Genomic DNA, 27,183 nt, shown 5'->3' on the forward strand with positions numbered 1-27,183 from the left:
ATTAGACTGTAAGCCCGTCAAAGGGCAGGGACTGAATCTATCTGTTACCGATTTGTACCTTCCAAGTGCTTAGTACAGTGCTCTGCACATAGTAAGCGCTCAATAAATACTATTGAATGAATGAATGACATCAAGTGGGATTTCCTGTCTGTCTCACTCCTTCCCGCCTCCTCCACCTTGAGGTGCCAGCCTGGTGAGGCAGTGGAAGGTCACCCCTGGTTTGAAGGATTACGGGAGTTTGGGACCTCCTCTGGAGGTGGGACCATAATGAAACAGACTCAGCCATCCTGACCGACCCAGGGTCTTTGGGACTCATGTGGGGTCAGGGTCAGGCTTCCTGGGGTCACTATAGACCCCTTGGACTAAGTCCCAAACAAACAAAAAGAAATTCTCCTTCACCCAGTGGGGGCTGAGTATAGGGAATTTGATACTTCAGGAAGTTGTGCAAGCTGAAAACTGCAGCAGGTCCAAGAGGGGTTTAGATAAATCCAGGAACAAGCGATCCCTCACAGGTTGCTAGAGGGAAATTTAGAGACAGAGAGGGGGAAGTTACACCTCCGTTCCAATCCCACGCCCCCAAACTGGGGTTGAAACGGAACTGGCCGAAAAGGAGGACCCCTGGCTCATACCTCTTTGAATAAGAATAAAGAGAGACACAGGTTCTCAAGGGGAGAGGGGAAGGAAGAAGGAAGATTAAAATATTCTCTTTCTTGCCGATAAAGAAGGGGTGATAATGATAATTCTGTTATGCCTCAAGAGTTTATGAAAGAGCAAAGTAATGTGCTAAGCTGGGATCAGAGTCCTCCTTCCACATCTCATCCCCATTTTACCGATTAGGAAATGAGGGGCTCAGATCAGTTAAGGGGCTCGCCCTAGGTTGCTCAGCAAGTCAATGGTAGAACCGGGCCTCTAATTCCCAGTCCCAGGATTGATCGATCCATCGATCGATCAGTGGTCTTTATTGAGTGCTTACCGTGTGCTCAGCACTGTGTACTGGGCGCTGGGGAGAATACAACAACGATAATGATAATGTTAAGTGCTTACTGTGCGTCAGGCACTGAACTAAGCGCTGAGGTAGACACAAGATCGTCTACCTCACAAGATCGTCAGAGAAGCAGCGTGGCTCAGTGGAAAGAGCATGGGCTCTGGAGTCAGAGGTCATGAGTTCGAATCCCAGCTCTGCCACTTATCAGCTGTGTGACTGTGGGCAAGTCACTTAACTTCTCTGGGGCTCAGTTACCTCATCTGTAAAATGGGGATTAAGACTGTGAGCCCCACGTGGGACAACCTGATTCCCCTGTGTCTGCCCAGCGCTTAGAACGGTGCTCTGCACATAGTAAGCGCTTAACAAATACCAACATTATTATTATTATTATTATTATTATCGTCGGGTTGGATACAGTCCCTGTCCACAAGGGGCTCACGGTCTGAGTAAGATGGTGTAGGATTCAGTACCCAATTTACAGATGAGGAAACTGAGGCCCGGGGAAGTAAAGTGACTTGCCCAAGGTCACACAGCAGACACGTGGCGGAGGCGGGATTAGAACCCATGACCCTCTGACTCCCAGGCCCCGCCTCGATCCACTATGCCAAGCTGCTTCATCTAACTTCACCTTCTCTCCCTGGCCCCTCTCCTCAGGCTTCTCCCACCTCTTTAACTCCTTCTCTCCTAACCCCTTTTAGACTGCGAGCCCGTTGTCGGGCAGGGATTGTCTCTCTCTGTTGCCACATTGTACACTCCAAGCGCTCAGCACAGTGCTCTGCACACAGGAAGCGCTCAATAAATACGACTGAATGAACGGCTGAATGCATTCTGTCAGCAAGCCGGAAGAATCCATCACCCTCGCCTCAGAAATCCGTTGGACAAACCCATCTCAGCGACCTCCCGGCTTCCCCACGCACCGAGCCCCCTTCCTCTCCTCTGCCTCAGAAGGCGATGTTCCTTTCCTGTTATCGGACATCAGCAATCCCAGACAGACACCCCTGTGCTTTCATTTGTTTTCCTTCCTGTTTATCTGCCTCCGCCTTCGGCAGTCCTGAACGCCCAGAACTGCCCGTACCTTGACAGACTATTGCAGCACTATATTTAGCGCTGACATTGAGCGGCGTCTTGAAAAATGCATCGCTCGGCAAGGTTTTCTGGAAGCCGATCCTGGCCAACGGTGGGCTCGCTGAAATCCGAGATGCACCGATGCCCGCCTTTCAAGGAGGGGGAGGGAGAAGCCCTTAAAAAGCAAAACGGTCGGAGGGGGATCCGTCCCAAATCGATGTCTCGTTCCTCGGGGCTGAGCAGAGGGTACCGAGTTCTTCTCCAGCTTTGGCTCTTTTGAAATACGTCCCCCTAACCCTTCGGCTCTCCTCTCCTACTGCTATCCTAGGGACCGCACCTCCTTCTTGCTATTATTTCTTTCTAATCCGGGCGTCTTTTGCGGGGCCCTAGAAGGCCCAGGGCCCATTCAACATCTCCTCCAAGAGGCCTTCCCTGACTGAGCCCTCTTTTCCTCTTCTCCCAGCCGCTTCTGGATTTGCATCTTTTAATAATGTTGGGATTTGTTAAGCACTTACTACGTGCAGAGCACTGTTCTAAGCGCTGGGGTAGATACAGGGTAATCGGCTCGTCCCACGTGAGGCTCACCGTTAATCCCCATTTTACAGATGAGGGAATTGAGGCACAGAGAAGTGAAGTGACTCGCCCACAGTCACACAGCTAATAATAATAATAATAATGTTGGTATCTGTTAAGCGCTTACTATGTGCAGAGCACTGTTCTAAGCGCTGGGGTAGACACAGGGGAATCGGGTTGTCCCACGTGGGGCTCACAGTCTTCATCCCCATTTTACAGATGAGGTAACTGAGGCACAGAGAAGTGAAGTGACTCGCCCACAGTCACACAGCTGACAAGTGGCAGAGCCGGGATTTGAACCCATGCTTCTAGAGAAGCAGCGTGGCTCAGTGGAATGAGCACGGGCGTGGGAGTCAGAGGTCATGGGTTCGAATCCTGGCTCTGCCCCCTTGTCAGCTGTGTGACTGTGGGCGAGTCACTTCACTTCTCTGTGCCTCAGTTACCTCATCTGTAAAATGGGGATTAACTGTGAGCCGCACGTGGGACAACCCGATTACCTTGTATCTACCCCAGCGCTTAGAACAGTGCTCTGCACATAGTAAGCGCTTAACAAATACCAACATTATTATCTTTTAACCCCCCTCCCTCAGCCCCGCAGCACTGATGTGCCTATCTGTCATTTATTCAATTTTATTAATGTCTGCATTGCCCCGCTAGACTGTAAGCTCGCTGTGGGCAGGGAATGTGTCTACCGACTGTTATATTGTGCTCTCCCAAGCGCTCAGTACAGTGCTCTGCACACAGTGAGTGCTCAATATGATTGGTTGATTAATGATTGTAAGCTCCTTGAGGGCAGGGATCGTGTCTACTGTATCACACTCTCCCCAGCGTCTAGTACAGTGCTCTGCCCACAGTAGACTGTAATCTCCTTGAGCGCACGGATCATGTCTACTTTATTGTAATGATAATAATAACTGTGGTATTTGTTAAGTGCTTACTATATGCAAAGCACTGTACTAAGCCCTGGGGTAGCAACAGGATAAACAGTTCCCACATGGGGCTCACAAAGTAGAGGGGAGAGGGGGTATATAATCCCCATTTTGCAGATGAGGGTCCTGAGGCATAGAGAAGTTAAGTGACTTACCCAAGATAACACAGCAGGTAAGCGTGGAGGAAGGATTAGAATCCAGGGCTTCTGTGCTCTTCATTCATTCATTCGTTCAATCACATTTATTGAGCACTTACTGTGTGCAGAGCACTGTTCTAAACTCTTGGAAAGTACAATTCAGCAACAGAGAGAGACAATCAATCCCCGCCCGCAGTGGGCTCACAGTCTAGAAGGGGGGAGGCAGATATCAAAGCAAGTAAACAGGCATCCACCGGGCCACGCTGCTTCCCAAGTTATTCTCTCCCAAGAGCTTAGTACAGTGCTCGGAGCAGTGTGAGTGCTCAATAAATGCTATAGAGCAAACGGAATTTCACAGGGCTCTTTGTCCAGTTTCATGATTTGGATCTGTCTGGGGAGAGAAATGCAGATACATTATCTGCTGACCTAGAGCTAGGGGGTCAAGGCCGGGACTCAAGGGGGCCTCTTACCCCCTAAACCCTGAGCACAACAATAGGAGTTGACGAGAACACCGAAATTTCAGGAGATCGGATATGTTGGATGGCCAAGCGCGGATACCGGATGTGACATGGCCCACCCTGAGGTAACAGGCAATGGACAGACAATATCTCTCCCCCGCTTCAAAACTTTATTGCGGGCCCATCTCCTCCAAGAGGCCTTCCCAGACTAAGCCCTCCTTTCCTCTTCTTCCACTCTCTTCTGCGTCGCCCTGACTTGCTCCCTTTATTCATCCCCCCTCCCAGCCCCACAGAACTTAAGTACATACCTATAATTTATTTATTTCTATTAATGTCTGTCTCTGCCCCCTCTAGACTGTAAGCTCATTGTAGACAGGGAATGTATGTTTATTGCTATATTGGACTCAAGAGTACTTAGTACAGTACTCTGTAAACAGTAAGTGCTCAATAAATACAATTGACTGACTGACAAGTCTTTGTTATGCAGCTTAAACAACATGGTATAATGACATCATAATAAAGCAGTGTGTCCCAATGGCAAGATCAAAGGCCTGGGAGTCAGAGGACTTGGATTCTAATCCCGGCTCTGCCGCTCACCTGCTGTGTGACCTTGGAAAAGTCCTTTCACTTCCTGTGGCTCAGTTATCTCATTTGTAAAATGGGTATTAAGACTGTGAGCACCCTGCGGGACCCAGACTGTGTCAGTCAGTTAGCTAGTCAGTGAATCATATTTATTGAGCCCTCACTGTGTGTGGAGCACTGTACTAAGCGATTGGGAGAGTACAATATAACAATAAACAGACACATTCCCTGTCCACAACGAGCTTATTGTCTAAAGGGGGGACAGACATTATCTTGTAGCTAGCCCAGCGCTTAGTAGATTGCTCATCATGGAGTGAGCACTTAACAAACCCCATTTAAAAAGGAAAGTAGAACAGAACATTTTACGGAAATCATCAGCGCCTACGATGTATCCCCAGCAGGACCTCTGAGCTTCCCCGACTCCCACTCTCCCTCCTTGTCCCAGAGCCATTTTGTTGCCTTCCCAGGCCCCTGTTTACTAACATGGGTGTCGCTTTCAAGCCAAATAGTCTCCATGCCACCTTCCGGCCCGAAGCTCTTTTGCCTGGGCAGCAGACGCAGGCTTAACTCCTGCTCGTCCGGCTGGACGGTGGCCGGGACAGTCCGACCCCTCAGATAGTAATAAGAATAATAACAGTAATGGTATGCTAAGTGTTTACTATGTGCCAGGCACTGTATTTGGCGCTGAGGTGGATACAAGCAAATCAGGTTGGACACGGTTCCCTGTCCCATGTAGGGCTCACAGTCTCGGTCTCCATTTTCCAAATGAGGGAACTGAGGCCCAAAGGAGTGAAGTGACTTGCCCAAGGTCACCCAGCAGCCAAGTGGAGGAGCTGGGATTAGAAACCATGACCTTCTGACTCCCTGTCCCGTGCTCTAACCCCCACCTCCTCCCCACAGGATTTCCCCAGAGCTCAGGGAGGGTGAAGTAAATGGCGACTACGGTGGCTATCTGGCTAATCAATCGACGGTATTCGTTGAGAAGCAGCACGGCCTAGTGGCTAGAGCCCAGGTCTGGGAGTCAGAAAGACCTGGGTTCTCATCGCAGTTCCGCCACTTGTCTTCTGAGTGACCTTGACCAAGTCATTTCACTTCTTTGCACCTCAGTTACCCCATCTGCCAAATGGGGGATTAAAGGCTGGGAGCCCCATGTGGGATAGGGACTGTGTCCAACCTGATTAGCTTGTACCTACCCCAGGGCTTAGTACAGTGTGTGGCACATAGTAAGTGCTTAACAAATACCATTTAAAAAAAGTGCTTACTGTGTGGAGAGGGCGAGACGGGCATTAATATAAATAAATAATGTACAATACATAATTTATAGATGTGCACATTAAGTGCTGTGGGGCTGAGGGTGGGGTGAATACCTAATGCCCAAAAGTCATAGATCCAAGTACATAGACAATGTAGAAAGGAGAGGGAGCCAGGGAAAAGAGGACTTAATCCTGGAAGGCCTCTTGGAGGAGATTTGACCTTAATAAGGCTTTGCAGATGGGGGGAGTGGTGGTCTGGCCTATATGGAAGGGGGGGGAATTCCAAGCCAGAGAGCCCAACGAGGTGAAAAATCTGTCCTTCCTGCCCCTACTGACCCATTCATTTATTCAAACCTATTTATTGAGCGCTCAGTGTGTGCAGAGAGCACAGTACTAAGCTCTTGGGAGGGTACGATATAACAATAAACAGACACATTCCCTTTCCGGAACGATCTTACAGCGTAACTTACACCCCCCTCTTCCTTTCGTTCTTCTTTCCCTTCCTTCCCTCCCGCCCTGTTTCTTTCCCTGATCCTGCAAAGTCTTACCCTATCTGTGCTCCACCACCACAGCCTGCCCCTATGCTCTAAATGAAAAAACCGTCCCCACAAAATAGAAAATCTCACACCCTTCTCATGGCACTTTCTCGTCGGAGTCTCAGAAACACGGACCCCTCCAGAACAAGGCACCGGAGAAGTGACCGCGGCCCGGCAGTTTCTGTGAAATCATTTGAATAAAGAAACCATTTCTTTCGAAAGAAGAGTGGAGCTGCCACGATGAAACCCGATGCAATCGTCTGCATTTCGACCCGACAGACAGAGGAGGGCCTCAACATTCGGTCTGGCTGCCAATCCCGGGGCAGCTGACAGCCATGAATGTATAAATGGCTCTTCCACAACGGAGCTGGACTTATGAGAATCATTAATTGCCAAAGCAATTAGCACAAGCTTTTTCTCTGGAATCAAGCACTGGCCTCTAAGGCTGGAAATGCTATTCTCTCAATCTACAGGCAGGGCGGTCCCAAGGGCAAGTGGGGAAGGCAAACTGGGTCTCCCGTCCCTCCCCACTGGAGCTAATGGGTCCCGGGAGCGATTCAGCAGCCCCCAGACTTAATTCGTGCATCTTTTCAGTGGGAGAGCGGGAGGGCTGGTTTAAGAAGTCATATGTGCATATATTAATGTGTGCATATTAAGAGCACATAACTTCCAAGAGGTCTTCCCTGACTAAGCCCTCAAACACATTCCCTGCCCACAACGAGCTCACAGTCTAGGGGAGGGGACAGATATTAATATAAATAAATAGATCAATGTTACCATTACTACATCCCATGTAAGGAGCACCTTGCAAAGACGCAGCCAAGGAGCTGAGCCAGTGTAGGGGGGTAAATATGGAGTTTCTTCTCTCTCTAATTTATTTTGTGCCCATCTCCCCAGTCAGATGGTAGGATTCTTGTTAACCAAACATAATGTGATCACCCAAACATTTAGTACCGTGCCTGCCCACAATAAGCGCTCAATAAATACAATGATAATAATGGCATTTGTTAAGCACTTACTACGTGCCAAGCACTGTTCTGAACACCAGGGTAGATTCAAGGTAATCAGGTTGGACACAGTCCCTGTCCCACGTGGGGCTCACTGTCGCAATCCCCATTTTACAGATGAGGTATCTGAGGCACAGAGAAATGAGGTGACCTCCCCAAGGGCACGCAGCAGACAAGAGGCGGAGCTGGGATTAGAACCCATGACCTCTGACTCCCTAGCCCGTGCTCTTGCCATTAGGCCATGCTGCTTCTGCCTCTGCCACTTTCCTGCTGGGTGACCTTGGGCAAGTCACTTCACTTCTCTGGGCCTCACTCCCTTTATCTATAAAATGAGGATTCAATACCTGTTCTCCCTCCTACTTAGACTGTGAACCCCACGTGGGACTTGACGATCTTGTTGCTACCCCAGCCCTTAGTACGGTGCTTAGCACATAGTATATCCTTAACTAATACCACAGTTATTCTTACCGTTATTGATCGTTTAGTTAGGGGGCTTGGAGAACTAGAGTTGTACACTGAGGAAGGGGAGAATACTAATTTTTTTTAGCTTCAATCGATGTTTTTTGATCAAGGGTTTTGGTAGACCTGAAAACAAAGTTGTGATTTGTTTTGATGGTATTTGTTAAGCACTTACTATGTGCCAGGCACTCTACTAAGCACTGGGGGAGAAACAAGGTCATCAGGTTGGTCGCAGTCCATGTCTCACATGGGGCTCACAGTCTTTATCCCCCATTTTACAGATGAGGTAACTGAGGTGCGGAGAAGTGAAGTGACTTGCCCAAGGTCACACAGCAGACAAGTGGTGGAGCCGGGATTAGAACCCAGGTCCTTCTGGCTCCCAGGTCTGTGCTCTATCCATGAGGCTATACTGCTTCACTGGACTTGTTCCTTATTTTATCCGAGCCAAGTTATGAAAGAGAGAGGCGTGTTGGAACAATCTCCCACATCTGTGCCAAGTTGCTATTTGCCAAAGAGACAGGGGTAGGAACAAGGGGTAACTCCAAACAGCAAAAAGCAAATGATTTTTAAGATCCCTTTCCCAATTCTAAGTGCTCTATCCCAAGAGGGTCAAATTTAGCACAGACACAATACCAAATGGTGTACCACCAGGCCCTATGATTTCAATATGGTGGGTCAAGCACGCAGCAGAATCACCTGGGAGAGATGCCCATGACCGGACACAAGACCAGACACCAGGTATTGTTAGTTGACAGATATATAGATAACTCCCAGGAAGTTATTGATTAGCTCCCAGGTAGTTTTCCCCCAAAGGAGGAAAGGGACTCTGGCTGCTTCAAGGGGGACTGAAAACAGTCAACGGGAGCGGAGCGGCAAACGAATTCAAATAAAATTCATTAACAGAGCAGCAGCTTAGGACATACGACCATGCGCAATACACCCTTTCCCCTCCATCCGAACTACTACTCCAAGCGTTTATCCTATCCCGCCTTGACTACTGCATCGGCCTCCTCACTGACCTCCCTGCCTCCTGTCTCACCCCACTCCGGTCCCATCGGCTTTAAAGCGCTCCCTCACCTTGCCTCCTCCTATCTTACCTCACTGATTTCCTACCACACCCCAGCACACTCACTTCATTTCTCTAATGCCAACCTACTCACTCTAACTCATTCTCTATCTCGTCGCCAACCTCTCGCCCACGTCCTGCCTCTGGCCTGCAGCTCCCTCTCCCTTCATATATGACAGACGACGACTCTCCCCCACTTCAAAGCCTTATTGAAATCACATCTCGTCCAAGAGGGCTTCCCCGACTATACCCTCATCTCCCCTACTCCATCTGCTTCCCGCTCCATCCTTGCACTTGGATTTATATCCTTTATTCACTCCACCCCTGCAGCATGTAAGGACATATCTGTAATTTCATTTTGATGCCTTTCCCCCGTCTAGACTGTAAGCTCCTCGTGGGCAGGGAATGTGTCTGCCAACTAATAATGTTGGTATTTGTTAAGCGCTTACTATGTGCAGAGCACTGTTCTAAGCGCTGGGGGAGATACAGGGTCATCAGGTTGTCCCACGTGAGGCTCACAGTTAATCCCCATTTTACAGATGAGGGAACTGAGGCACAGAGAAGTTAAGTGACTTGCCCCCAGTCACACAGCTGACAAGTGGCAGAGACGGGATTCGAACTCATGACCTCTGACTCCCAAGCCCAGGCTCTTGCCACTAAGCCATGCTGCTATGTCACACTGTACTCTCCCAAGCACCCAGGACAGTGCCCTGCACACAATAAACGCTCAAATACAATCGATTGATCGATCGTTCGGTTGATTGACCGACTGGGTCAGGTCGGTGGTCCCTCCGACCCAGCGTTCCGTCTCTGACGGTGGCGCCGAAGGATGCCGGGAGGAATAATTTGTTGGTTGCTATGCAGCTGTTTAGGGACAGACTTCCCAACATCCCTTCCTATTCCTCTAGTAACTTTTGTGAATCTCTGGGTCACAAACTTATCCAAATAGCTCTTTAATCTACTGACGTTTTCAGCTGCCAACAACCTGTGGTAACACATTGCATAAGCTCACCCCCAACTGGATGAAAAAATTGCCATGGAAAAGGATGACTTGAGCTTCAAATCTGAATGTTCTGTGCAGCGGCTGCCCAATTAAGTGTTAAATAACTGGCAAAAGCTCAAAGACAATAGAGGGGTCATCCTCGAAGCGGCACATTCTCTTCAAGGTCATTTCATTTTGGAACACAGGAGGAGGGGGCGATCATCTGGTTGGTTTGCAGCTCCTCTGTTCCCTGACCTAAAACCTTCTCCTCCCCTCCCAGCTCGGTTGAGAACAAAACCAACCTCTCTGTACCTGAAGCCTGCAATCTTGCTATCATCCTTGATTTCTCACTGTCATTCTGCTCTGGCATCCGATTTCCTAGTACAATGCATTGAAGCCCCGTGGAAACTCCATAAATGCTATTGCCACTATTGCTATCACGACTCCCGGAGAGGAGCACGGGCCTGGGAGGCAGAGGACCTGGGTTCTAACCCCGGCTCCGTCACGGGTCCGCTGTGTGACCTTGGGAAGGTCACTTTACTTCTCTGGGCCTTAACTTCCTCATCTGTAAAATGGGAAGTCAATCCTACTCAATAGTATTTTTTATTCAATAGTATTTATTGAGCGCTTACTATGTGCAGAGCACTGTACTAAGCGCTTGGAATGTACAAATCGGTAACAGATAGAGACAGTCCCTGCCCTTTGACGGGCTTACGGTCTAATCGGGGGAGACGGACAGACAAGAACAATAGCAATAAATACTAATAATAAATAAATAATAATGATAAATAAATAGCAATACTCCCTCCTACTTAGACCGTGAGCCTCATGTGGGGTAGGGACTGTGTCCAACCTGCTGATCTTGTACCTACCCCAGAGCTTAGAACAGTCCTTAGCACATAGTAAGGGCTTAACAAATAACGTAATTATCATTATCACTACTAAGAGAAGCGGCACAGAGTAGTGGATAGAGCACAGGCCCGGGAGTCAGAAGGTCGTAGGTTCTAATCCCGGCTCCACCACTTGTCTGCTGTGTGACTTCGGGCAAGTCACTCCACCTCACCGTGCCTCAGTTACCTCATCTGAAAATGGGGCTTGAGAGTGGGAGCCCCAGGTGGGACAGGGACCGTGTCCAACCCGATTGGCTTGGATCCACCCCAGGGCTCAGTACAGTGCCTCATACACAGTAAGCGCTTAACCAATATCACTATTACTATTATGGCTGCTTGCACTCTTTGCTCTTCCCAAACCCACCTCATGACTGCACCGCTCTCCTTCCCTGCCTCCTATCCTTCTTTCATGTTATCCTCAGGGTCTGGAACTCTTATCCTCTCCCACTGATTACTTATCATCAAGATCTGTATTAATCCTTCAGCTCTCTATTGCGCTCTGGATTTATTTATGCCCATCCTCGGAATCCGTGTCTACAGGCATGGATATTTGATTGACCATTTGATCTTCTTTATTATGATTCCCAAATCTCCATCTCCAGCCCTGATCTCTCTCCCTCTCTGCAGTCCGCATTTCCTCCTGCCTTCAAGACATCTCTACGTGGATGTCCCTCCGTCACCTCAAACTTAACCCAAACCCTGTCCTCCCCTTGACTTTCCCATCACTGTAGACGGCCCCAACATCCTTCCTGTCTCAAAAGCCCGTAACCTCGGCGTTATCCTGGACTCTCTCATTCAAGCCACATATTCGGTCCATCACTAAATCCCGTCAGTTCGACCTTCACAACATTGCTAAAATCCACCCTTCCCTCTCCATCCAAACTATCACATTAATCCAAGCACTTATCCTATCCCGCCACGATTACTCTGTCGGCCTCCTTGCTGACTTCCCTGCCTCCTGTATCTCCCCATTCCAATCCACACTTCACTCTGCTGGCTGCATCGTTTTTCTACAAAAACATTCCAGCCATGTTTCCCCTCTCCTCAAACAGAAACTCATTATCGTTAGCTTTAAAGCCCTCAAACCCCTTGCCCCCTCCTACCTCACCTCACTACTCTCCTACTACAACCCAGCCTCTAATGCCTACCTTCTCACTGTACCTTGACCACGTCTAATTCGCCGCCGACCTCTTACCCATGTCCAACCTCGGGCCTGGAACGCCCTCCCTCTTCATGTCGGACAGACGATTACTCTCCCCTTCTTCAAAGGCTTATTGAAAGCACATCTCCTCCCAGTGGTCTTCCCTGACTAAGCCCTTCTTTCCTCTTCTCCCGCTCCTTTCTGCATCACCCTGACGGGCTCCCTTTATTCATCTGCCCTCCCAGCCCCACGACGCTTATGTACATATCTATCATTTTATTTATTATATTAATGTCTCTCTCCCCTCTAGACTGTAAGCTCACTGTGGGCAGGGAATGTGTCTGTTATATTGTTCTCTCCCAAGCACTTAGTACCTTGTTCTGCATACAGTAAGAGTTCAGTAAATACGATCGACGGACCGAATGACCGATTCCGTTGCCTGTGACTATTTCTATGTCTGTGTTCCCCGTTAGAGTGCAAGTTCCTCGTGTCCAGGGAATGTGTATTGTGAACTTCTGTTGTACCTGAGAAGCAGCGTGGCTCAGTGGAAAGAGCCCGGGCTTGGAAGTCAGAGGTCATGGCTTCTAATCCCGGCTCCGCCGCTTGTCAGCTGTGTGACTTTGGACAAGTCACTTCACTTCTCTGGGCCTCAGTTCCCTCCTCCGGAAAATGGGGATGAAGACCGTAAGCCCCATCTGGAACAACCTGATCACCTTGTATCCCCCCCAGCACTTAGAACAGTGCTTTGCACATAGTAAGCGCTTAACAAATGCCATCATTATTATTATTATTAGTTCTGAGCAGCCAGCTCAATAAATACCACTGCTGCTGCTGTTACTGCTGTCCTGAATGGATCTAGCAACAAATGACTTCATTCATTCAATCGTATTTATTGTACTAAGTGCTTATGAGGGCAGGGATCATATCTACCAACTCTCTTATACCGTCCTCTCCCACACACTTAATACAGTGCTCTGCACACAGTAAAGTGCTCAAGACCTTAAGCTCGTCATGGGCCGAGAACGTGTCTACCAACCCTTATACTGTACTCACCCAAGCTTCTAGGATAGTGTTCTGCACACAGTAAGTGCTCAATATATACAGTTGATCGACTGAATACAAATAATTGATTGACTGATGTCCCTTAGTTTTATTTTCAGTGCTCAGTCTCTCTCTTCCTTGACTCGCAACACCATGTCCAGTGGGTTCATTCATTCAGTCGTATTTATTGAGTGCATACTGTATGCAGAGCACTGTACTAAGCGCTCACAAAGTACAATTTGGCAACAGTAGAGACAATCCCTACCCAACAGCGGGCTCACAGTCCGTTCCTGTTGCACCTGTGTTAACAGAGACCTGAAGCAAATGGTGGGGGGGAGGGAAGGGGCATAGAGGACACCCCAAAAGTGACCCTCTAAGGTCAGGCTGACTCGGCGGACTTTGAAAAATGCTTTGCATGATGTCATTAGAGAAGCAGCGCGGCTCAGTGGAAAGAGCCCGGGCTTGGGAGTCAGAGGTTATGGGTTCGAATCCCGGCTCTGCCACTTGTCAGCTGTGTGACTGTGGGCAAGTCACTTCACTTCTCTGTGCCTCAGTTACCTTATCTGTAAAATGGGCATTAAGATTGTGAGCCTCACCTGGGACAACCTGATGACCCTGTATCTTCCCCAGCGCTTAGAACAGTGCTCTGCACATAGTAAGCGCTTAACAAATACCAACATTATTATTATATTGCACTCTAAGCCCAGCATGATGCCCACAATAATAATAATAATAATGGCATTTGTTAAGCGCTTACTATGTGCAGAGCACTGTTCTAAGCACTGGGAGGATACAAGGTGATCAGGTTGTCCCACGTGGAGCTCACAGTCTTAATGCCCATTTTACAGTTGAGGTAACTGAGGCACAGAGATGTGAAGTGACTTGTCCAAAGTCACACAGCTGACCAGCGGTGGAGCCGGGATTTGAACCCATGACCTCTGACTCCCCATCCCTTGCTCTTTCCACTGAGCCACGCTGCTTCTCCAATGCCTCTTAGTGTCCAGTATTCGCCACTGCCTCTACTGGTCATTCTACATCAGAGAGTTTGGGGGATGGAAAGAGTGAGAAGAATGAGTAGTGTATCCTCTGTGGGATTAATCAATCGATCAGTAGTTCTAGACACTTGGAAGACATTAGGAAGCAGTGTGGCCTAAGTGGAAAGAGCATGGGCTTTGGAGTCAGAGGTCATGAGTTCGAATCCCAGCTCTGCCACTTGTCAGCTGTGTGACTGTGGGCAAGTCACTTCACTTCCTCTGTGCCTCAGTTACCTCATCTGTAAAAGGGAGATGAAGACTGTGAGCCCCACGTGGGACAGCCTCATTACCCTTTGTCTACCCCAGCGCTTAGAACAGTGCTCGGCACATAGTAAGCGCTTAACAAATACCAACAAATACCAACATAACTCCTCAGCGCCTCGGTTTCCTCACCTGCTCTCCCTCTTCCTTGAATAGTGAGCCTCATGGGGAACGGGGACCGTGTCCAACTTGATTCTCTTGTTTCTACCCCAGTGCTTAGTACTGTGTTTGGCACATAGTAAGCACTTAACACATGCTATCATTATTATTATTATTATTATTTTACATTAGAGTTAGTAGACACGAACCCAGCCCTCGAGGACCTTACAGTCTAGGATGAGAAGCTTACGACACTTACTGTTCAAGGAACTCTTTGGATGTCTTCCAGGACGTGGCTTGAGGATCCCAAGGGCTCAAAAAGGTTTGCTTTAGGTACTGTGTGAAGGGATTCGTTCTTATGAAACCGATTCCCAGTTCTCCATTCTCGTGCCAGGAACACTAAACATACATTCTCTCATTCGCACACAAAGACACGAGAGAGAAAGGGAGAGACATATTTCAGAAAGATGTGAAAAGCAAGATCTGTAACGTTCAAGAAGGATAAAAAAAGATAATGGCTATGTGCAGTGGGTATTCAGGCACAATCTAAATGCCGACACCAGCATTAGATACTAACACTGTCTATGTATATTAAAAAATCTTCCTTAATACCTTCAAGGAGAATGCTATCTACTTCCACCCAAATAAAGTTCAGAGCCCCTATTTCCAATTAACTCCTCTCCACCCTAGCATTGCATTCACCCTTTCTTGAGGTTGGGGAGCTGAGGGGGCGCGGGACCTCTTCCACAACCCTCTCTCCTCTTTATTTTTCCTCCCGACTTAAATTCAGCATTCCGGTCTCATGGTTGTGTTTTAATTATTAACCGTGATTAGATACTCTGAGGGCTTGGAGCAACCGGGCAATTGAACACGTCTAATTTTGCTGATTAGAGCCTTGACTCAGCCCGGAACAAATAAAAACAAACAACAGAAGTCAGAGAACGGCTGTTTGTTTTCTCAGCTTGATCAGTGTGGATTTACACCTCTTTTCCCATTTACACTAATGAAAATTACATGAGTAATCCTCCACACACTGCTGAGGTCCTTGTGGTAGCTTCTAAAGTGGAGGGAGTGATTGCACGGCTCAGTCTCATTTGTAGAAGACATTACGGGTTCCACTGAGGACGCCAGGCCCCAATCGTAATTTCTGACCAAGGAGAGTTAGGATGCTGGTACCCTCTGTTGAAACCCTCCATCAATCGTATCAGGGCCCCGGGAGGGAGATGGGAGGAAGAGATGCTGATTCTGATTTTATTTATTTATTTTTTCTAAATCGTTCAGTTCATTCAATCGTATTTATGACTGTGTGCAAAGTATTCTACCAAGCGCTCGGGAGAGGACAATATAGCAACAAACAGCCACAGTCCTGCCCACAACGAGCTCGATCAATCCTAGTTCTTGAGCACTTCCTGTGTGCAGCGCACTGTATTAGGGTCTTGGGAGAATACAATATAACAGAGTTGGTATGGTATTTATGTTGATGGTATTTCTTAAGCACTTACTGTGTACCAGGCACTGTACTAAGCGCTGGGGTAGGCACAAGATAATCCCTGTCCCACAGAGTTCTCATAGTCTTAATCTCAATAATAATAATAATAATCTTGGTATTTGTTAACCGCTTACTATGTGCAGAGCACTGTTCTAAACGCTGGGGTAGATACAGGGTAATCAGGTTGTCCCACGTGAGGCTCACAGTTAATCCCCATTTTACAGATGAGGTAACTGAGGCACAGAGAAGTTAAGTGACTCGCCCACAGTCACACAGCTGCCAAGTGCCAGCGCCGGGAGTCGAACCCATGACCTCTGACTCCGAAGCCCAGGCTCCTGCCACTGAGCCACGCTGCTCAGTGAAGGATATTTGTTAAGCACTTACTATGCTCCAGGCACGGTACTGAGCAATGGAGTAGATACAAGATGATCAGGTTGGACACGGTCCCTGTGCCACATAGGGCTCACAGTCTTAATCCCCATGTTACAGATGAGGTAACTGAGGCCCAGAGAAGTGAAGTGACTTACCCAAGGTCACAGGGAAGACATGTGGCAGCGTCGGTCTTAAAGCCCAGGTTCTCTGACTCCCAGGCTCGTACTCTAACCACTAGACCATGCTGCTTCTGGTTGCCAGGCCACCCCTCTGAGCCCCCATGGACCCAGGAAGCACCATTTACAAAGTTCACCCTGATTATGATGGAATTGCACCTGTTTATTTATTTGCCTGGGTCCATTCTTGCTATCCATTTTTTCACTCTTCAGAATATTAGGCAGATGAGATCTACTGATTCCCCCTTGGACAGTTAGCACCTCAAGGGCAGGGATGGTCTGCTTCCCCAAAGGACCCGTTCAGTCATCTGTGGACGATCACAACAATAATAAGGATGATAATTCTGGTATTTGTTAAGCGCTTACTATGTGCCAGGCATCGTTCTAAGCGCTGGGGTGAATTCAAGCAAATCGGGGCGGACATAGTCCCTGTCCTACGTTGCTATCGCAGATGAGGTAACTGAGGTCCAGAGAAGTGAAGTGACTTTCCCAAGGTCACACAGCAGACAAGCTGTGGAGCCGGGATTAGAACCCATGAACTTCTGATTCCCAGGCCGGGGCTTCTTTCACTATGCCACGCTGCTTCAGGAAGCATTCGGTAGATGCTGAAGCTACAGTCACTCCCAGTCCTGGGAGTCAGAGGGACCTGGGTTTTAATCCCAGCTCCACTATTTGTTTGCGGTATGACCCTGGGCAAGTCACTTCACTTTCCTGGGCCTCCATTACCTCAACTGTAAAATGAGGGTTTGAGACTGTGAGCCCCACTTGGGATAGGGACCGAATCCAACCCGATTTGATGGTATCTACCCCAGTGCTTAGTACAATGCCTGGTAGATAGGAAGCGCTTAACAAATGCCACAATCATTATTATTATTATTGTTATTCAATGCTATGCTCTGTTTAGACCTGAACCTTATCGGATTATTCATCATCATCATCATCATCATCATCCTCATCAATGGCATTTATTGAGTGCTTACTGTGTGCAGAGCGCTCCACTAATTGAGAGAGTACAATACAACAGAGTTGGTAGACATGTTCCGTGCCCACACAGGAAGCGGTGTGGCCTAGTGGGTAGAGCTCGGGCCTGGGTGTAAAAAGGGCCTGGGTTCTAATCCTGCTTCTGCCACTTGTCTGCTGTGTAACCTTGGGCAGGTCACATCTCTTCTCTGTGCCTTAGCTACCTCATCTGTAAAATGGGAGATTAAGACTTTGAGCCCCACATGGGACATGGACTGCATCCAACCTGATGACCTTGTACTTCCCCAGTGCTTAGTACAGTGCTTGGCACAAAGTAAGGACCTAAATACCATGTGTAAAAAGCAACCTTATAGTTTAAACAGGGAGGTAGACACTAATATAAATAATGTATAATATATAATTTATAGATATGAACATATGTGCTGTGGCGTGAATATCACACCTTCACAACATCGCTAAAATCTGCCCTTTCCTCTCCATCCTAACTGCTACCATATTAATACAATCACTCATCCTCTCCCTCTTGGATTAGTGCATCAGCCTCCTCGCTGATCTCCCAGCTTCCTGTCTCTCCCCACTCGGGTCCATACTTCACTCTGCTGCCCGGATCATTTTTCTACAAAAACGTTCAGGAGACGTCACCCCACTCCTCAAAAGACTCCATTGGTTGCCCATCCAGCTCTGCATGAAACAAAAACTCCTCAGCATTGGCTTTAAAGCAGTCCACCACCTTGCCCCCTCCTACCTCACCTCGTTTCTCTCCTCCAACCCAGCCCGCACACTTCACTCCTCTAGGGCTAACCTTCTCACTGTGCCTCCGTCTCGCCTGTCTTGCCGCTGACCTCTAGCCCACATCCTGCCTCTGGCCTGGAATGCCCTCTCTCCTCATATTCACCAGAAAATTACTCTCCCCGACTTGAAAGCCTTACTGAAGGCACGTCTCCTCCAAGAGGCCTTCCCAGACTAAGCCCCATTTTTCCTCATCTCCCACTCCCTTCTGCGTCACCCTTTCTCGCTTTGCTCTTCCCCGCTGCCAGCCCCACAGCCCTTAGGTACAAATCTGTAATGTATTTATTTGTATTGATGACTGTCTCCCCGCCCCAAGACCGTAAACTTGTGGTCAGGGAATGTGACCGTTTATTGTTGTATTGTACTCTCCCAAGTGCTTAGTACAGTGTTCTGTACACGGTAAGTGCTCAATAAATATGACTGATTGAATGAATGAATGAGATGCCCAAATGCCCCAGGTCACAGATCCAAGTGCATAGGCGATGCAGAAGGGAGAGGGAGCTGGGGAAAAGAAGGCTTCATCGGGGAAAAGAAGGGAGATGAGGAAAAGTAGGGCTTAGTCTGGGAAGACCTCCTGGAGGAGACGTGCCTTCGGTAAGGCTTTGAAGCAGGGGAGAGTGTCTGGCGGATTTGAGGAGAGAGGTCGTTCCAGGCCAGAGGCAGGCCTCTTGGAGGAGATGTGACCTTAATGAAGCTTTGAAGGTGGGGAGAGCGGTGGTCTGGCATATATGGAGGGGGAGGGAGTTCCAGGCTAAAGGTAGGACAGGGAAAAGGAGTCGGCGGTGAGATAGACGAGATCGGGGTTCAGTGAGTGAGCTGGTGCTAGAGGAGCCGAGCACGCGGGCTGGGCTAGAGTAGGAGATCAGTGAGATGGGGTAGGAGGGGGCGAGCTGATTGAGTGAGGAGTTTCCGTTTGATGTGGAAGTGAACGGGCAATCACTGGAGGTTCTAGAGGAATGGAAGACATTGACTGAGGACTAGAAGACGTGAGATGTCAGTCTCAAAGGTGGGTGTGTGTGTGTGTGTGTGTGTGTGTGTGAGAGAGAGAGAGAGAGACAGAGACAGAGACAGAGACAGAGAGACAGAGAGACAGAGAGAGACACAAAGCAGCTCAGTTGGGAGGAACTGGCTTATTCATTCAATAGTATTTATTGAGTGCTTACTATGTGCAGAGCACTGTACTAAGCGCTTGGAATGAACAAGTCGGCAACAGATAGAGACGGTCCCTGCCGTTTGACGGGCTTACGGTCTAATCGGGGGAGACGGACGGACGAGAACAATGGCGATAAATAGAGTCGAGGGGAAGAACATCTCGTAAAAACCGATGGCGACTAAATAGAATCAAGGCGATGTACATTTCATTAACAAAATAAATAGGGTAATGGAAATATATACAGTTGAGCGGATGAGTACGGTGCTGAGGGGATGGGAAGGGAGAGGGGGAGGAGCAGAGGGAAAGGGGGAAAAGAGGGTTTAGCTGCGGAGAGGTGAAGGGGGGGGCGGTAGAGGGAGTAGAGGGAGAAGAGGAGCTCAGCACCCGACGGAGAATGAAAGCAAAACAGTTTCCTGGTTTGAAGCTACTTGGGGTAGAGAATAGAGGCGCCTAAAGTACATGGGCCTGGGAGTCGGAAAGTCATGGGTTCCAATCTCAACTCTGCCATTTGTCTGCTGTGTAACCTTGGGCAAGTGACTTCACTGGGCTTCAGTTCCCTCATCTGTAAAATGGGGAATGAGACTGTGAGCCTCACTTGGGACAAGGACTGTGTCCAACCCGATTTGTTTGTATCCACCCCAGCGCTTAGTACAGTGCCAGGCACATAGTAAGCGCTTAACAAATACCACAATCATTATTATTATTACATTGGATTGGATTAAAAGGTCTGGGGCCCCTAACTGATGGTCCTCCACTCAGCTGAAGGGTTGATTTGCTATCCGCTGAGATGATAAGTGGACTTGTCCCAAGTCATTCCACCCATTACTGGCAGGCAAGTCCTGTTGGTATTCCCACAAACTCTGTTTCTTAGTGGGGCTTATCGTAGAAATTAATAATAATAATAATAATGATGGTATTTCTTAAGTCCTTACTATGTACCAAGCACTGTTCTAAGCACTGGGATAGATACAAGGTCATCAGGTTGTCCCACGTGGGGCTCACAGTCTCAATCCCCATTTTCCAGATGAGGTAACTAAGGTACAGAGAAGTTAAGTGACTTGCCCAAAGTCACACAGCTGACAAGTGGAGGAGCCAGTATTAGAACCCACGACTTCCAACTCCCAAGCCCGTGCTCTTTCCACTAAGTCACACTGCTTCTCTATAACCCTCTCCCTTGTCCTCCGAGCCCCTAGAAAACATACCACTTATCAGTATCAGTACCAACATAATTCAGTGAATGTCTACTGTACCCTTGGAGAACATTCAAAAGAAGTAACAGCTTCAGTCCCTGACCGCAATTTGCTTACAGCCTAATGGTGGAGACTATAAACTGAAATTGACCAATATATAACTGTTGATAGGCTAGATATAAATAATCTCCACATGGTTACCCCAGTGGCTCTTGAAGATCAATATGACTAAAACTGAACTCCTCATCTTCCCTCCCAAATCCTCTCCTCTATCTAACATTTCCTTCCATCACAGTTGACAGCACTACCATTTTCCCTGTCGTCAAAGCCTATAACCTTGGTATTATCCTTGACTCCTCACTCTCTTTCAATCCTCGCATTCAGTCTGTCGCTAAATCTGTTGGCTTTGCCTTTACAAGATTTTCTGGATCAGCCCCTTCCTCCCCATCTAAACAGCCGCCACGCTGGTCAAAGGGCTTAGCATATGCAATCAATCTACGTATTTATTCGTTCATTCATTTCATGTATTTATCGAGCGCTACTGTGTGCAAAGGACTGTACTAAGCGCTTGGGAGAGTACAATATAAGGGAAAAAAAGGCACATTCCCTGTCCAAAATGAGCTCACAGTCTAGAGGGGAAGACAGACACTAATGTAAATTAATTACAGAAATATATATATATATATATACACAGATATATACACATGTGCTGTGAGGATGGGAGGGAGGGTGAATGAAAGGAGCAAGTCAAGGTGACCTAGAAGGGAGTGGCAGAAGAGAAGAGGGCTTAGTCAGGGAGGAGATGCGTCTTCGATTTATTGAGCACTTACTGTGTGCAGAGCACTGTGACAGAGTTGGTAGACATGCTCCCTGCCTACAGTGAGTTTACAGTCTAGAGACTGTCATTAAAATAATTACAGGTATGTATATAAATGATGTGGGGCTGAGGGTGGAGTGAATATCAACTGCTTAAAGGGTACAGATCCAAATGCAAGTGCAAAAGAGAAGGGAGGGAGACAGGGAGAGAGAGAGGGAGAGAAGAGGGAGGGAGAGAGGGAGAGAGGGAGAGAAAAAGAGGGAGAAAGGGAGAGAGGGAGAGAAGGAGAGGGAGAGAGGGAGAGAAAAAGAGGGAGAAAGGGAGAGAGGGAGAGAAGGAGAGGGAGAGAGGGAGGGATATGAAGCCTCAGTCAGAGAAGACCTCTTGAAAGAGATGTGATTTTAATAAGACTGAATATGGGTAGAGTGATAATCTGTCAGATGTGAAGGGGCAGGGAGTTCCAGGCCAAAGGGAAGATGTGGGCAAGGGGTCATTGGCGAGATAAGCACTTAGTACAGTGCTCTGTACACAGTCAGTGCTTAATAATGCGATTGAATGAATGAGAGACAGTATTAAGGTATGGTGAGTAGGTTAGTGTTAGAAGACTGAAGGGTGCGGGCTGGGTCGTAGTCAGTCAGTTGATCGTATTTATTGAGCACTTACTGTGTGTGTGCCTAGCACTGTACCAAGTGCTCGGGAGAGTACAATAAACAATCTAGCGGACACATTCCCTGCCCAAAATGAGTTTACAGTCTACAGGACAATTGTAGGAAATCAGTGAGGTATGGTAGAAGGGGGAGAGCTGATCGAGTGCTTAAGTGCTTTCCTCTAGACTGCAAGCTCCTTGTGGGCAGGAAACATGTTTATCAACTCCGTTGTATTTTACACTCCCAAGAGTTTAGTACAGTGTCCTTCACAAGAGTAAGTGCTCAGTAAATATCATTGATTGATATAAAGTCAACGGTAAGGAGTTTCTGTGAGAAGAGGTAGATGGCCAACCATCGGAGGTTCTTGAGGAGTGGGGAGATGTGGACTGGACATTTTTTGGTTTTTTTAGAAAAATGATCTGGGCTGCAGAGTGAAGCAAGTACAGGAGTGGGGAGAAACAGGTGGCAGGCAGTCAGAGAGGAGGGTGATGCAGAAGTTAAGGGGGGTTAGGATGAGTGCTTGGATCAGCATGGTAGCAGTTTGGATGGAGAGGAAAGGGCAGATTTTTAGCAATGTTGTGAAGATAGAACCGATAGGATCTGGTGACAGATCAGATTCGTGGGTTGAATGAGAGAGATGAGTGGAAGAAAAAGCCAAAGCATTGAGCTTATGAGATAGGGGGTAGTGTTGTCTACAGTGGTAGCAATGACAAGGGGAGGACAGAGTTTGGCGGGGGCTGGGGGGAGAAGATGAGGAGTTCGGACAGGTTTAGTTTGAGGTGTTAGACTGTGAGCCCGTCATTGGGCAGGGACTGTCTCTATCTGGTGCCGAACTGTACATTCCAAGCGCTTAGTACAGTGCTCTGCACGTAGGAAGCACGCAATAAATACTATTGAATGAAGGTGTTAGCAGGACAGCCAGGTAAAGATGTCCTGAAGGCTGGAGGAAATGTGAGATTGCAGAGAAGGAGAGAAGTCAGGGTTAGAGGGTTAGATTTGGGAATTATCAGCATAGAGGTGGAGGTTGAAGCTGCGAGAGAATGAGTTCTCCGAGGGAGTGGGTGTAGATGGAAAATAGAAAGGGATCCAGCACAGGAAGAACCTGTGAAAGAGACTGAGACTGAAAGAGGTAGGAGGATACTCCTACTCGACTACTGCATCAACCTCCTCTCCCGGTACCTATCCCCGCTCCACCACTTGTCTGCTGTGGGACCTTGGGCAAGTCCCTTCACTTCTCTGGGCCTCAGTTACTCATCTGTAAAATGGGGATTGAGACTGTGAGCCCCACGAGGGACAGGGACTGTGACCAACCCGATTTGCTTGTATCCACCCCAGCGCTTAGTACAGTGCCTGGCACGCAGTAAGCATGTAACAAATACCACAGTTATTACTATTATTATTATTAGTCTCTCCTCCCTCCAGGCCATACTTCACTCTGCTGCTCAGATCATTGTTCTAAAACTATTTCTGCTCATGTGTCACCACTCTTTCCAAACCTTTAATGGTTACCCATTCCCTTTCCCATCCAAGAGAAACTCCTGTTCCTTGACTTTAATAATAATAATGATGGTATTTGTTAAGCGCCTATTATGTACCAAGCACTGTTCTAAGCACTGGGATAGATAAAAGGTAATCAGGTTGTCCCACGTGTGGCTCACAGTCTCAGTCCCCATTTTAGAGATGAGGGAACTGAGGCACAGTGAAGTTAAGTGGCTTGCCCAAGGTCACACACCAGACAAGTAGCAGAGCCGGGATTAGAACCCCCTTCCTCTGACTCCCAAGCCCATGCTTTTTCCATTAATAATAATAATAATAATGTTGGCATTTGTTAAGCGCTTACTATGTGCAGAGCACTGTTCTAAGCGCTGGGGTAGATACAGGGTAATCAGGTTGTCCCACATGAGGCTCACAGTAAATCCCCATTTTACAGGTGAGGGAACTGAGGCCCAGAGAAGTGAAGTGACGTGCCCACAGTCACACAGCTGACAAGTGGCGGAGCCGGGATTCGAACCCATGACCTCTGACTCCTAAGCCCGGGCTCTTTCCACTGAGCCACGCTGCTTCTCCAAAACCACGCCGCTTCAAGCCACCTCATCAGCCCCGCCCCTCTTACTTATCCACTGTTTTCTCCCATTTTACCTCAGCTCACACTCTTTGATTCTTGATTCCCTAACCTCCATCCCCTTGCTCATGCCTTAACTCCTGCCCAGAACTCCCTCCCCTTTCCAATTCACCGGATCACACTTCTGCCCATTTTCAAAGCACTCTCGAAATCTCACTTTCTTCCCAGGTCTCAGCCTCCCAACTACCAGTTTAGCAGTTTTATACTCACAACCACCCCTTAAGGTTGCTGCAATTATCAACTTTCACACTCTACTATTTAAGAACGTACACATCCCCGTATCCACCTTTCTGTTCTCTTCTTTCCTCATTTTGTGTCTCCCCTGCCAGACTGTAAGCACCTGGAGACAAGAATCATTGCTTCTAACTACTGTACTCTTCCAAACTCTAAGCACAGTGTCCTGCACACAGCAAGTGCTCAATATTGCTGAATCGTGCTTTCCAAGCACTTCGTACAGTGCTCTGCACACAGTAAGTGCTCAATAATATGATTGAATGAATGAAATAAATGCTATCGAGTGAAGGTTAGATGGAGGCAATTTTTTCCAAAGTGCTTTGCAAGAGGGGAGGGATGCCTCTCTGTGAATCCGAGGAGGAATGAAGTCTTTGGGTCAGGAAGTATCACCTCTATTGATTTACTTCTGCATTGCAGTCTGATAGTTATGGGGTGTTTGCTGGGATTATTCATCTGGTTGCGGTTATCCTGTTTCACTAACATCTGGGAAAAGCCAAAACGAAATTCTGTGGGGTTCTCTGTGAGGGGTTGGTCTGCTCCATCGGGCGTTTAAAAGTTGATGAGTCAATCTAGTGGATTGAGCTGTGAACTGGGAATCCCAAGGTCTGGGTTCTAATTCTGCCCACACCATTGAATCACCCCCTACCTGTAGGCACCTGAAGTCTTGCCTTGAGAAGCAGCATGGCTCAGTGGAAAGAGCCCGGGCTTGGGAGTCCGAGGTCATGGGTTCGAATCCCGGCTCTGCCACTTGTCAGCTGCGTGACTGTGGGCAAGTCATTTAACTTCTCTGTGCCTCCGTTACCTCATCTGTAAAAGGGGATTAACTGTGAGCCCCACGTGGGACAATCTGATTACCCTGTATCTACCCCAGCACTTAAAACGGTGCTCTCCACATAGTAAGCGCTTAACAAATACCAACATTATTATTATTATTATTTGCCTAGGGCTCAGGCACAGTGAAAAAAGCTCTCTCCTATGATCCTTGAAAGCTCATCCAGTTTAAACACAACCCACTCCCTTCCTTTGCACCCTTTATTTACTCCCAACTCAGCCCCATAGCATTTACATCCATATCCTATACCCTTCATTTATTTATTTATTGTACCCTCTCCCCGTCTAGACTGTAAGCTCACTGTGGGCCGGGAACATGTCTACCAACTCTGTACTCACCCAAGCGCTTAGTACAGGGCTCTGCACACAGTAAGCACTCAATAAATATGATTGATTAAGCCAGGAGAGTCTAGATAATTATAGAAAGTGGGGTGGCAGGAACAGAAATCGGGTGGAGGACTGACCTTTTCTTTAAATATACAATAATAATAATGGTAATGGTATTTGTTAAGCGTTTACTATGTGCCAAGCACTGTTCTAAGCACTGGGATAGATACAAGGGAATCAAGTTGTCCCACATGGGGCACCCAGTTTTAATCCCCCTTTTTATTTTTTTTTACAGATGAAGTAACTGAGGCATACAGAAGTTATATGACTTGCCCAAAGTCTCACAGCTGATAAGTGGCGGAGCCGGGATTAGAACCCACGACCTCTGACTCCCAAGCCTGGGCTCTTTTCACTAAGCCACACTGCTTCTCTTAGCCATGCTGCTTCTCTTAAATTTCTACTACTACTGCTCTCCATTTCTTCTGAGGACAGAGAGGAAATGCATTTCACGAAAAAAAAAAACTAGAGAAATTAAGTTAGACATTAATAATAATTACAGTAATTGTGGTATTCGTCAAGTGCATAGTATGTGCCAAGCACTGTACTCAACGCTGGGGTAGATAGAAGGTCATGAGGACCCAATGGGGCTCGCAATCTAAGTAGGAAGGAGAACAGGTATTGAATCCTCATTTGGCAGAGGGAACTGAGGTACAGAAAAGTGAAGTGACTTGCCCAGGGTCACAGCAGACACATGGCAAATTCAGGATGAGAATCCAGCTCCTCTGACTCCCAGGTCCAGGCCTTTGCCACCAGGCCTCGCTGCACGTCTAAGAGAAGGGAAGTGATTTGCCCAAGGTCACCCACAGCAGACAAGAGGGAAGCAGTGTGACCTAGTGGAAAGAGCAAGAATCTGGGAGTCAGAGGACCTGGGTTCTAGTCCTGGCTCTGTCACTTGTCTGCAGTGTGACCATGGGAAAAAATCACTTCACTTGTCTGTGCCCCAGTTTCCCCAACTATAAAATGGGGATTAAATCCTACTCCCTTTGATTAGACTGTGACCTTGGTGTGGGACAGAGATTATACCTAACCTGATTATCTTCTATCTGCCCCGGTTTTTAGTGCACCAAGGTTATGTGCTTGTGAGATAGGGAGGATAGTGGTATTGTCCACAGTGTTGGCAAAGACAGAAGGAGGACATGGTTTGGGTGAGAAGATAAGGAGTTCCTTTTAGGACATATTTAGTTTGAGGTGTTGGCAGGACATCTAGGTAGAGCAGCGTGGCTCAGTGGAAAGAGCCTGGGCTTAGGAGTCCGAGGTCATGGGTTCCACTCCCGGCTCTGCCACTTGTCAGCTGTGTGACTGTGGGCGAGTCACTTCACTTCTCTGGGCCTCAGTTCCCTCATCTGTAAAATGGGGATTAACTGTGAGCCTCACGTGGGACAACCTGATCACCCTGTATCTACCCCAGTGCTTAGAACAGTGCTCTGCACATAGTAAGCGCTTAACAAATACCAACATTATTATTAGAGATGTCCTGAAGGCGGGAGGAAATGTGAG

This window comes from Ornithorhynchus anatinus, chromosome X5 (assembly GCF_004115215.2).
Source record: "Ornithorhynchus anatinus isolate Pmale09 chromosome X5, mOrnAna1.pri.v4, whole genome shotgun sequence".
Taxonomy (NCBI): Eukaryota; Metazoa; Chordata; class Mammalia; order Monotremata; family Ornithorhynchidae; genus Ornithorhynchus; species Ornithorhynchus anatinus.